This window comes from Adiantum capillus-veneris, chromosome 10 (assembly GCF_014529385.1).
Source record: "Adiantum capillus-veneris isolate H3 chromosome 10, ASM1452938v2, whole genome shotgun sequence".
Classification (NCBI taxonomy): domain Eukaryota; kingdom Viridiplantae; phylum Streptophyta; class Polypodiopsida; order Polypodiales; family Pteridaceae; genus Adiantum; species Adiantum capillus-veneris.
In genome coordinates this window covers 88,537,968-88,551,087 of record NC_140940.1, presented here as the reverse complement: position 1 = coordinate 88,551,087, position 13,120 = coordinate 88,537,968, and the positions used below count along the sequence as shown (strand labels likewise).

General features: G+C 40.7%; 1 pseudogene; it reads right to left on the bottom strand.

Annotated features, from left to right (window-relative positions):
• LOC147449212 (large ribosomal subunit protein P2-like) overlaps positions 1-12,168 on the bottom strand; it is a 41,593-nt pseudogene extending 29,425 nt beyond the window's left edge.
• Between the last annotated feature and the right edge of the window lie 952 nt (positions 12,169-13,120).

Here is a 13,120-nt window from a genome sequence, read left to right as displayed (position 1 = left end):
GGAGTCCAACGAAGGGTCTGAAAACGCAAAAAAGATAGACTTGGTGAAACCATGGGAAGAGCCTAGGCCTGCCTACATTGCAAATGACCTAACAAAAGAAGAAGAAGAGATTTTGTTAAGCTTACTTAAAGAATACCGAGATATCTTTGCTTGGTCTTATAAAGATCTCAAGGGTGTTGATCCAGAAATCTGTCAATATACCATACCCATGAGAGATGATGCAAAACCAAGTAGACAAAGGCCATACACATACAATGAAATGTTTGCCAGGAAGATCAAAGAAGAGATTGGAAATCTAAATGAGGCTGAATTCATTTATGAAATTGAACACACAGATTGGGTGTCTCCAACTGTGGTAGTACCCAAGAAAAATGGAAAATTACGAGTGTGTGTCAACCTTAAGAAAGTGAATGCAGCTACCATTAGAGACAACTTTCCTCTTCCAATCACTGAGCATGTTTTAGAACGAGTTGCAGGAAAAGAATCTTACAGCTTCTTAGATGGCTTTTCGGGATACAATTAACTTTTGGTTGACCCAAAAGATCAGCATAAGACAACTTTTGCAACAACGGAGTGGGGTATTTTTGCCTATAGGGTTATGTCTTTTGGGTTAACTAATGCTCCTGCTACTTTTCAAAGATTGATGAGCCATGATATTAAAGAATATCTAAGGAAATTCTTGGAGGTATATATGGACGATCTATGCGTACATTCATCAATCCGAGGTGATCATTTTGAACACCTCAAAAAGGTATTCGAAAAATGTAGACTTTATAAGATTTGCTTAAATCCTGAAAAGTGCACATTCATGGGTAGACAAGGAAAAATTCTTGGACATATAGTGTCTAAAAATGGTATAGCTATTGATATGGATAAAATCATGTTATTGCTGATTTGCCTAGACCGAAAACGGTCAAGGGAGTTCAAGCCTCCATGGGGCATTGTGGATATTATAGACGGTTTATTTACATTTACGCTATAATTGCAAAACCCATGTATAGCTTGATTACACACTTTGAGTGGACTTAGGCATGTGAAGAATCCTTCATGAAGCTTAATCAAGCTCTCACTTCAGCTCCAATATTGAAAGCACCAGATTGGAATAAGATATTCCACATACATGTAGATGCTTCCAATTTTGCCATCGGGTGTATACTAGCTCAACCAAGAGACGGGAAAATTGATTTCCTATTTCTTATGCTAGCCGACAGTTGAACATGGCAGAAAAAATTATACCACCACCAAAAGGGAAGAATTAGGAATGATCTATGCCGTAAAAAAGTATAGACATTACCTATTAGCCAACAAATTTGTGTTCTTTGTGGACCACCAAGCCTTATTGTACCTGGTCAACAAGCCATGCAACACAGGAAGAATAGTGAGATGGTTCATCATTCTTTTGGGATTTGATTTCACTGTAGTTGTAAAAAAGGGCACTACTCACCAAAGAGCAGATCATTTGGCAAGGATTGTTTCAGGGGAATCACCTAAAGGGGTAGATGATGATCTACCAGATGCCTATCTGTTCTCCGTGGAAATGATACCTCGATGGTCAGAAAATATGGTATCATTGATGACCATAGCTCAAGTGGATTTGCAAATACCACTTCCTATTACAATCGGATTAATTAAGCAATTGGGTATGTATCAATTACTAGCTGGAAGGCTCTACAAAAGAAATCGAGATGGAATCTTGCTCTTATGCATTCATCCTGAAGAGAAAACCCAATACCTAAGCTAAGCACATATTACCATAGTAGGACTTCACTTTGCGGAAGATCAAACTATGCAATGAATCTTGAGACTTGGAGTATTTTGGCCAACTATGAGGAGTGATGTTTGCTCTTTTGTAAGGGATCGTCCCCAATGTAAAAACCAAACACCCATACCTCATGTAACATTGTTCCAAATGTCGCATGTTCCTAAGTGGAGTAACTATCTAGTTGCTTACTTATCGAGTTGTACATTTCCTGAGGATATGAGTAAACGTCGTCAAGAGCAATTGAAACTGAAGCAAGAGATTATGCTCTTATTGGAAACCAATTGTATCGGAGAGGTAATGAGCAACATCTGCGTCTTTGTGCAAATGAAGACGAGTATATTCCAATAATAGAACAAGCACATGCTGGATTAGCTGGAGGTCACTTTTGTAGTGAGCCCACAAGAGCAATCTTAATGGCAGGCATATGGTGGCCAACACTTTTTGTAGATGCCAAAGAATATGTTCGGAGATGTGATGCTTGTCAACGAGCAAAAATGCCAACACGTGTAGATAGCATGCCCTAAGGACCAATGATGGGAGCTAGAGCTTTCTCAAAATGGGGTATAGACTTTGTTGGGCCAATACAACCACCTACTTATAGAACCCAAGCTCAATATATCATTGTAGCTACGGACTATTTGACCAAGTGGACCGAGGCTAAAGCAACTCAAAAGAATGATGCCATAACCACTGCCGCATTTTTATATGAGTATGCGTTCACAAGATATGGACTGCCAATAGAAATTATCAGTGATAGAGGAACTCATTTCCTCAATGAGGTAATTGAGTATCGTCTTAATGAATTTATGGTCATCCATAACAAATCGGCTCCCTATCACCCACAAGCAAACGGACAAGCTGAGCATACAAATAAGATTCTTAGCTCGGTATTGGCTAAAGTGGTCAGTTCAGGAAGGATAGACTGGGAAATGAATCTCCATGGAGCTCTATGGGCTTATCGAGTTTCATTCAAAATAGCTTTAAATGCTACATCCTTTAACCTTGTTTATGATCTTGATGCCATATTGCCAATAGAATTTCTATTGCCGATACTAAGGGTAGCTAAAGATCTTGAGTGGACTGGACATGAATTGTCAGAGAGACTTGAAGATTTAGAAAAGCTAGATGAGCAAAGGCTAACTATTGTAGCTCACATTTATGCACAAAAGCAAAAGCAAAAATAGTTTTTTTGATTCCCATTTAATCACAAAAATCTTCAAAACAGGGGACTTAGTTTTACTCTATTTCCTTAAGCAACACATTCCCAAGTTTAAGAAAAGGGGAAACGGATTGTTTATCATTGAAGATGTATCTCCAAGTGGAGCAGTTAAGTTGTCCACCCTAGATGGTGAACCAATGGCTAATTCGATTAGTGGATGTCATTTAAAGAAGTATAATGTGTCACTAACCAATAAATTGCTAGAAAGAATGCATGCAGTCAAGCAAAGGAAGATAAAACGACAGCAGGTTATTGATGAAGCCCAAGAAGAAGCTCGGCTTTGGGTACTCAAAAGGAAAGCTGCTCTCAAGAATCAACAAACACCTACTCCCATCAACACTCTGGAAATAGATGACCGACAATGGGAATTGGAGAAAGATGCAGGGTCAACATATGATGAATGATTAGATGGATTGGACCTTCGCATCAAAGTACAACTCAACAATCATAGCACAAATACATTGGTCGACACATGAGCTCGAGTAAATGAATTCAATTATTTCATGTACAAGAAAGCCATAAGTCAGTCTTTGACAGTAGCAGGAATAGCGACTATCAAAGGATGCAACAAGAACCCAACACCAGCATTGTGAGTAGTCAACTTAAATGTGATAGTACATGGATGTTCATGTCCTCATCAGTTTGTATGCTTACCAGATGAACACATGAATGAGACAATGATTCTTGGAATCTCATGGATGTGGACGTACAAGGCAGTACCAGATTGTAATACGAATCAGCTCAAGCTATCACTTAAAGGTGGACAACTCATTGTTCTAATTGCACCAAGCACAGAGGAATGGACAGGCAATTACCAACAGAACAAACCAGGAAGCAATCAATCTTCTCCATCCTATGGACAAGTAAATGCTACAAGTAGCATGCGAGGAGTCATGCAAATTTGGGTACTGAAAGCATAGCTTAAGGACAAGCCGATTCAAATCTGGGTGCCCAAAAAATCATCGACAATACCAAAGACGATTCCAAAGATCAAAACACAGAGACGAGCATTTCCGAGTAAGGAACCTAACATGGTATGGATTTGGAAGAAAAAAGAGCACTTTTCTTCTCCGCAAACCGTAAAGCCAATCAAACAATGGAGAGTTAAGTCTCCAAACACTCAACCACACCATTCTACACCAACAAAACCAAGGTATCAATGGCGAGTAAAAGCTCGACAGCAGTCAAAAGTATACCAACAACTCAGGCAATCAACGTACTAAAGCATCCTGATGGTGTAATCAAGCAAAGAGCACACAATCTACAATATTTTCTCTTTGGAAGACATCATCAGAAAGCCTCGACATTAGAAACCCTTGAGTTAATTACTGAAAACCCAACTCTTGCACAACATACTGGTTTGAACTGCATTGATCTTCAAAGCATTGTAGAGCCAACCAAGGCTATGCATAGACACGATTTTTCAACCCATGGACACAGTCGTCCCGGAGTACGCTATCTAGGAGGGGTGGAAAGGCACTAAGTAATTAAGGGCAATGTTTGAAGAGGGAGGAAAAAGTTTGATGTTAGCATGTGATTTCTTGTAAAATTACCTATTAATGACCTTATAAATCATCAACAGGGGAATTTAAATGATGATATCTCCCCGATAAGTGTAAATAGTGTACATACTATCAAAAAATCATCAAAAAATAGTCCTTTTTGATTCTTTTTAATCATTTTTCTTGATATCGAGACCTAAAAATGGAGAAATCCAACAAAAAACAATAAAGCTGTGTTTTTCAATGGATTTTCTTAATTATTGGATTTTCACTTTTCTTTTTTAGCGCATTTCGTTATTTTCTTTGATTTTTTTTAATAAATAGGTCAAAAATCAATAATAAATAGCAAAGGAGCTCAGATGGAAAAACTGAAGATACATTGATGATCAAAAAGACAAGGTGGACATGCACAAAAAATTTCAATCAAATCGACAGATGGAAGCGGGAAGCCTAAATTAGGCAGCTGGACCTACTTTTGCAGAATTCTCACAGAATGAGCTATAGGAATCCGATTGGGAAAATTTTTGAGTCTAACATTTATTTCATGGCTTAGTAGGAATAACAGGGGAGTTTGGGAAAAATGATTCGAGAAGTCCGAGTATAGATACCCAAGGTAGGCTAAAATCACCTCATTTCCACTTGTTGCCTTGGGAGAGAGAGCTCTTCGACCTTCTTCGCACGCATTTTTTGGAGTCTACAGTTGCCTATTTTCAGCGCCGTCTCACACAAGACATAAGGGGTAAGTTCTATACTTATCAATGATCCATTTTGTACAGCCGGTGAACACATTAGGACCGTCCGGGCATTTTTTCCCTCTTTAGGAGGTTTTTCCCCTCGTGCATTGTATATACGCCCATCACTCTAGGGCTATCTATCTTTCCATTGCACACTAACTAACACACTTTCTATTGTGTGTTTTGAGCTTCCTTCGTCTTCTCCAAGCTGTGTGCGTTTCTCTGCAACCCTAATTCCAACAATTGGTATCAGAGCAGGTTGCATCCTCCCGGGCTTAGTCGCCAGTAGCTCCAGCACATGCTTGGTCATTTTATCATATTTCGGTGAGGTTTGGTGAGCGTTCGCACGTCGACAAAAATTTTGAGCTCATTTCGGCCTCCGTTTCCACTACAGGTAGGTCTGCATAGGCAATTTCGTCATTTTGTGCAGAATTTCTGTCAGTTCCGTTTTCTGCATAACAGGTCCTATACAGTCCATTGTGGGTTGTGCTATATAGCACGTGCAGGTCTCACTCAGTTTCTCCTCATTTCGGGCAGTTTTCACATCAGGTGCAGACATTTACCATGGCTGACAACAACACATATATGTTCAAGATGTTTGCTGCCGAGGACAGATTGGATGGGGACAATTACCCTATGTGGGCTTACATGATGTAACATGTTCTTGTGTTAAAGGGCGTCTAAAATATTGTGCAGGGCATTGATGTACGTCCTGTTCTGAGGATGCAGGCGATGTTGAGGATGTTGCAAGTCTTGCTGCAAGGATTACTGCTATTAGAGTTGTTTTGCCTACGGCAGAACAAGCTCGTTGGGATATAAAGGATGCACATACTCATGCATTGATTGCATTGTTTGTGAAGCGCACCATTGTTCCTCACATTCGTTCAACAAAATCTGCAAAACAGGCTTGGGATATTCTAGCAGGTCTTTATGCAAGCCGCAATGAGGCTAAAATTGCTTTGCTGCATAAAGAGTTGGAATCGAAGATTATGCATGAGGAAAATGATATGGACACTTTCCATGCTGGTGTCAAGGATATCAATGAGCAACTTATTTTTGCAGATGAAGTCATTTTACACAGTTCCCTTGTGCAGACTATTCTTGATGCCTTACCAGATTCTTACCAGACTTTTGCTAGTACTTGGAGACTTATGACCCAAGGAAATCCTGAAGTTGTCAAGTTTGATGCATTATGCACATTGCTGTTGCAAGAGTCACTTTCCCGAAAAAACAGGACTAGGCAGCGTGCAACTGAACTGGCTTTTATTGCTTCTCAAAGAAAGGGTGGTAACAGCAATGCAGCCACTTCTTATGGTTCTGCTGCGAGTGGCAAAACTTCTGTTCCTAATGCTTCTGCTAGCAGCAATTCGTCTGGAAATTCTGGTGATAAGGGCAAAAAGAAGATGCGTTGCCATTATTGTAAAGCTAATGATCACTTGATCGAGCAATGTCCTAAGTTGAAGGCCAAAGAGGCCAAGAAGAAAGAGGGTGGTTCCACTGCAAATGCTGGTTCCACTACAAATGCATCCATTGTTTAGTCTTCTCTGAAAGGAGACTGTGATGCTGATGTTGATGTAGAATGGGCTTTTAGTGCAGAGTGCACTGACAATCCTGTTGTCCATGATGCATGTCTGTCAATTGCTGCAGATTCACATGTGTGGTATTTTGATAGTTGTGCTACAAAGCACATTACCTCACATCACACCTCTCTCGAGTCTGTCCCTCATGGGAATTCAGTCACTTGTGCCAACAATGCCTCTTTTCCGGTTTAGGGAGTTGGAAGATTGTGCTCACTGCTGAAAATGGTAGTTCTTTCACACTTGTTGATGCACTTTATGTACCTGGGATCAAGAAGAATCTTTTATCTGTATCCGCACTTGCTGGACTTGGACTTGTAGTCAAATTTGTGGATGACAGATGTACAATTCATGATCTCAGTTTTGGTGATGAAATTGTTGTGTCTGGCCTTTTGTGCCGTGGGCTATATAAGCTCACTTTGTATGACAAGTGTGGACAAAATTTTGCAAATTCATGCAGTTGCTGATTCAAGGGCTATTTCAAATGAAAAAATTTAGCATGCATGTTTTGGGCATCTGAATTTTGCCAGTTTGCTGCGTTTGCAAAATCCTAATATGGTTGCTTCTTTGCCACCTCTTCAAGCACCTGTCAAACATGTTTGTGAAGGCTGTATTTTGGGTAAAATGCAACATTCTATGTTTCCAAAGGATGGTTCAGTTAGGGCCACATGCAGGTTGCAGCTTGTGCATAGTGATGTTTGTGGGCCCATGCAAACTCCGTCCTTGGGCAATTACCTATACTTCGTGATTTTCATTGATGATTACTCTAGGCATGCATGGGTATTTCCGCCTAAAGCGAAGTCCGAAGTTTTTATGTGCTTTAAACAATTTCTGGCTATGGCTGAAAATGTATCGAAATGTACTATGGGCACCGTCCGTTCCGATTGAGGGGGGAGTATATGTCTCATAAATTCAATGCATTTCTGGCTAGTCGTGGGATAAAACACCAATATATAGTGCCTTATACACCTCAGCAAAATGGTGTTGCTGATAGCAAAAACAAGTCTCTTACGAAAATGGCAATATGTATGGTCAAGAGTCAAGCTTTACCACATTCGTTTTGGCTCGGGTCTGTCATGTGTGCCACTTATGTACGCAATAGGTGTCCTACAAAAGCGTTGCAGTCTATGACTCCATATGAAGCATGGCATGATAGAAAGCCATCTATTGAGCATGCGTGTTTTTGGCTGTTTGGCTTATGGTTTAGTGCCACAAGTGTAGCTTATAAAATTGGATGATAAGGCTATCAAATATATTTTTGTTGGTTATAGTGCTGAAAGCAAAGGTTACAGGTTGTATCATCCACAAACAAAGCGTATTTTGGTTTCACGAGATGTAGTGTTTGTGGAAGATTTTGTTCAGCCCTTGCTGTCATGTACTAGAGAAAGTAATGTAAGTTCACATGACATTTATGACACTTTGTTGCCTCTTTTCAGTGGTGGAAGTTCGAATGTAAATTCCAATGAGGCAAATGTACAGCCTATGGGGGTTTTCAAAAATGTTATAGATCAGCCTATTACTGATGTAGATGTACATGATGTACTTGATGAGGAAAGGGCTGAAAATGAGCAGGCCAAAGGTATGCCAAAATGGCTGGTGCACACTTTGCGTGATAGTAAATTGGATGCACGTTTGTCTAGTCGTACTTGTTCAGGCTCTCGCCATGCATCTTATGCATTAGATTGTTATGCTTTGGCTGTGTCTAGGTTACATGATATTGAGGAACCTCTGTCTTTTGATGAAGCACAAAATTTAGAAAATTGGATGGCTGCCATGCAATCAGAATATGATGCACTTATAGAAAATGACACATAGACTTTGTGTGATTTTCCTCCTGGAAAAAAGGCCATTGGTACGAAGTGGGTGTACAAGTTGAAACGCAAGCCAGATGGTGAGATCGATCGCCATAAGGCTCGACTTGTTGCAAAGGGTTATGCACAACAAAAAGACATAGATTATGAAGAGACCTTTGCTCCCACTTGTTGTATGACTACTGTACGTTTTCTATGTGCATTGGCTCATTTTGGTTGGGATGTACATCAATCATATATTGTTACTGCTTTCTTGAATTGTGACATATTTGAGGAAGTTAATTTAACGCAGCCTCGCGGTTTTGTCAAGAAAGGACAAGAGGACAAAGTGTGCAAATGTAACAAGGCTTTGTATGGGTTGAAGCAATATCATTGTGCTTGGTATGAGAAAGCTAACACTCATTTGGTGAAACAAGGCTTTCGTAACAGTCCAACAGAAAGCACATTGTATGTAAAGCGTGAGGGTGATGTACTTCTCATTGTGGTTCTTTATGTCAATGATTTGCTGATCACTGGACCAAATGAGAGACATATTGCTGAATTTAAGGCTGATTTGAATTCTACTTTCAAGATGAAAGATTTGTGGCTGTTGCATCATTACTAGGGCATAAAGTTTAAGCAGTGTGATGGTAGTATTGTCTTGTGTCAAAAAAGTTACATAGAGACATTGCTATGTAAGTTTGGACTTGAGGATTGCAAACCTATTGCCACTCCCATGGAAACAGGTTTGAAATTGAGTCTACATGATGCTGGTGATCCTACAGATGTCACTCTTTACCAAAATGTTGTTGGATGCCTCATTTATGTGTGTAACACGAGGCTAGATATTCAGTTTGGAGTCTCACAGCTCAACAGATTCATGCATAGCCCAGGGTCTAAGCATTGGCAGGCTGTCAAGAGGATTTTTCGCTACCTTAGTGGCACTTTACATCTTGGCTTGTTTTATCCCAAGGGGGGATCATTACTACCAGACTTACATGCTTTTTTGGACTTAGATTGGGTTGGTTGTTTTGACATGCGAGTGTCCTCAAGTGGTTTTTGTTTCATGCTTGGCAGTTCATGTATATCATGGTTGAGCAAGAAGAAACCTACTATGGCCACTTTGAGTTGTGAGGCTGAGTACAGGGCAGTCTTCACAGCTACGGTTGAGTGTGTATGGCTCCAACGCCTTATGGCTGATTTGGGTGTTGGACAGGACACTACCAACACTATCTACACTGACAGTCAGAGCGCATTGGTAGTTGCGAGGAACCCAGCTTTTCATGCTCGCACAAAGCACATTGAGGTGCATTACCACTATGTCAGGGATAGGCTCTATGAGAGATTAGCTTGGCTTATGTGCCAACACAGGACAACCTTGGAGATCTTTTCACAAAGGTATTGTCTCGTGAGAAGCTCGAAGCTTTCCGCAAAGCTCTGGGCTTACTCCCCTTTGTGGACTGATCATGTCCTCAGTGCATGGCACTTTCCTTTACTCATGTGCCAGCTCTCGTTCACCGCGTCACTCCAAGGGGGGATTTGTTACCATATACATGTGGTAGTGATGTGTGTGAACACAGCAGGACTGTCGGGGCATTTTTTCCCTCTTTAGGAGGTTTTTTCCCCGTGCATTGTATATACGCCCAGGCTATCTATCTTTCCATTGCACACTAAGTAACACACTCTCTATTGTGTGCCTTGAGCTTCCTTCGTCTTCTCCAAGCTTTGTGCATTTCTCTGCAACCCTAATTCCAACATAAACCCCTGAAAAAACCCTAGAATGCGAGTAGTACACGAAGACCTACGACCAAAAATCGACTATAGCGACGTGTCAGCTCAACCAAATCAGATGAGATTTGAACTGTAGCATGCCCCAACATAATAGAACACTTCTATATCAACAGTTGACCATTCGGCAAGGGTCAATGGGGTCCCAAGTAGAAAAGCTATGTTTTTGGCAGATGACAGAATTGGATTCTGACTCCACAGACAGCTTGTATATGAGGTCTATACACAACATATGATTGATTTCATAAAATCAATCAAACCAAGCCCTCGAAAATTAAAAAACGGCTCAAAGCCTACAAAGCGTCAAATCGACATAAGAGGTCAAATTGACTCCAAATGGGCCAAAACTGGATGGGTTGCTTCAGGACTATGTTGCGGACAAGTCCATAGCCTTAAAAGTGACTAACCAACTCTACAGGCCATGTAGTCACAAAAATCAGTGATTTCAGAGTCGACAAAGCACGAAGTGATGCCGACAAGACCAAACTGACTTGTAGGTGTATAGAATATGTTTAGGACAAAATTTCCAAGTTTTGCAAGAAAATGTTGACTGCTGTAAATAATCGCGATTATTTACTTTTGTAATATTTTGGCTTGAAAATTGTATCATCACCTCACCTATCACTTGTACACACCTATTACATGCCAAATTTCAAGTATGAGACAAAATGGTCAATGATAACTTGGAAAATTGCCAAAAAAACACAGAGAAGTCCTTGCAAACCAATTTCTGAGTTATGAGAACATTTTTTGATCCAAATCACCTCATATCACATACACAGGGTCTACATCATGCGTAGAACCAAGTTGTACCAAAAAATGTTCATTTCGATGAAAAAGTTAATAATCATGATTATTTACTTTTTGGCCAAGATGGGAAAAATTTGCAACTTTGCCATCATGGGACCGAAGTACATGATGTCATAATCCCACTAACCAAGTTTGAACAAATTTGGAGCTCAAAATCTCAAAATTTCTTCACATCTACTGTTTTAGAGACCTAAAGCCTAAATCTGGCAACGTTTTTATCCTGTGCCCCCAAATAAGCCCATATTTCACTTAGAGTAATCTAATTGATGTATACTTCAAGCCTATAATGCTAAATTTGCAAAAAGTTGAAAAGATTACTCAGCTGTAAAAAATTGCGATTATTTACTTTTCTTGCAATTTTTTGTTTTGACTTCATAAATTTGACCTTTACATGTTTTTATGCATCTATGCATGTTCAAAAACTGATTTGAAGCAAATTGGACTCAATTTGTCAGCAATTCAGACTGAAGGACATTTTAGAGCAGAATCTGCAAAATTTGCTAACTTTGACACTCTATTCACGTAAACAGGAGCCATGCAAGCTGCAGAGAAAACCAAGAAGAGGGTCTCGCAAAAGTAAAAGCTGCAAGAGCTACCACCATACCAACTGGACCCCAATTCAACAAAGACGGCTAAAGCTACCTACGTGTCGGAAGAACAACTTGAAAAGAATAACACGATAGTTTTCACAGGTAGATTCAAAACGGAAGAAGGACATCAGGTAGAACAGCAACTTCTACCAAAAGAAGTCTATGATGTCGCTGCAAAGCCCGAGACAAAAGAAGCCAACAGAAGGCTGGGCCTCAGAGAGTTTTATGAACAAGAGCCATGTGGAGTGGATTTCCAAAAAGCTTATGAGCTCTTGTCCACAATCAAGGAAGATGGAACTGCCAAGATCTCTCACCAACAAGGAAACAAGGTAGAAGTGGTATCACAAAAGAGATAGTAGCTGAAGCTCTCAAGCTGCCGACAGAAGGAATGACCATGAGGGCAAGAGACAGATTCACTACATTTGCTAATCTTATCCAAAAGCAAGTGGAGGGACCAACAAGGTTATACCACCAACACTTCCACTTCCCCGCAAAGAGACCGCCAAGGTACACGACACCCAATCATGCGGTGGTGACCACATTTACACAAGTTTTAAAGTCGACAACTAGGCAACCCATCGATCATGTGCAGTACGTGTTGTCCACACTGAAGGGGACAAAGAAAGAGGGTAAGATAACATATCTGGGAGCCCCTGAGGTTCTCACAAGAATTGCCTACCATGCTATCGGCATGGCAGATAACTTGCCACCACCCCAAATCAAAACACATGGATCATGTCCGCACAACCATCCCCTCGAGCCACAAGATCTACCAAGAGACCTTAAAAATCCGATGAAGAATCTGTTGAGAGCTCTCCAGAAAGACATAGTAGCGAAAGCTCTGACAATGAGGAAAAAAGAGTCCGAAGGGAAGAGATCAAAAGAAAAGCTGTGGCAGCACAGTAGAAAGAGCCTCAACAGAAGCAGGCCAGGTTTGAGAGAGAAAAGCACTCCTATGAACGCAGCCGCCAAACTCAAGGCAAGGACCCTACAAAGTGGGTACCCATTGAAGTGAAAGGACCAAGAACAAAGCACCCTGCACGGAAACAAGCGAAAGATCCAAAGGATCTGTTAGAAAGAATGTATCAGGAGGCAGAAGCATTCAAGCTGAAAGAAGCTCAAAATGCAGAAAAGAAAGCTAAAGATGCGGCGGAGCAGCAAAAACAAGCAGAGGAAGCAACCGCACAATGAGAGGCTCAACATGAACAAGGTGACATGTCTCCCTGACCTTCCTCACCATTTACAAAACAACATGATCATCCCATGCCAAGCCCACCACCATCACCAACAGATAGGACCACACAAGATGAGCCCACTAAGGAAAAAGAGCCTGAACAGCAAGAGCAGC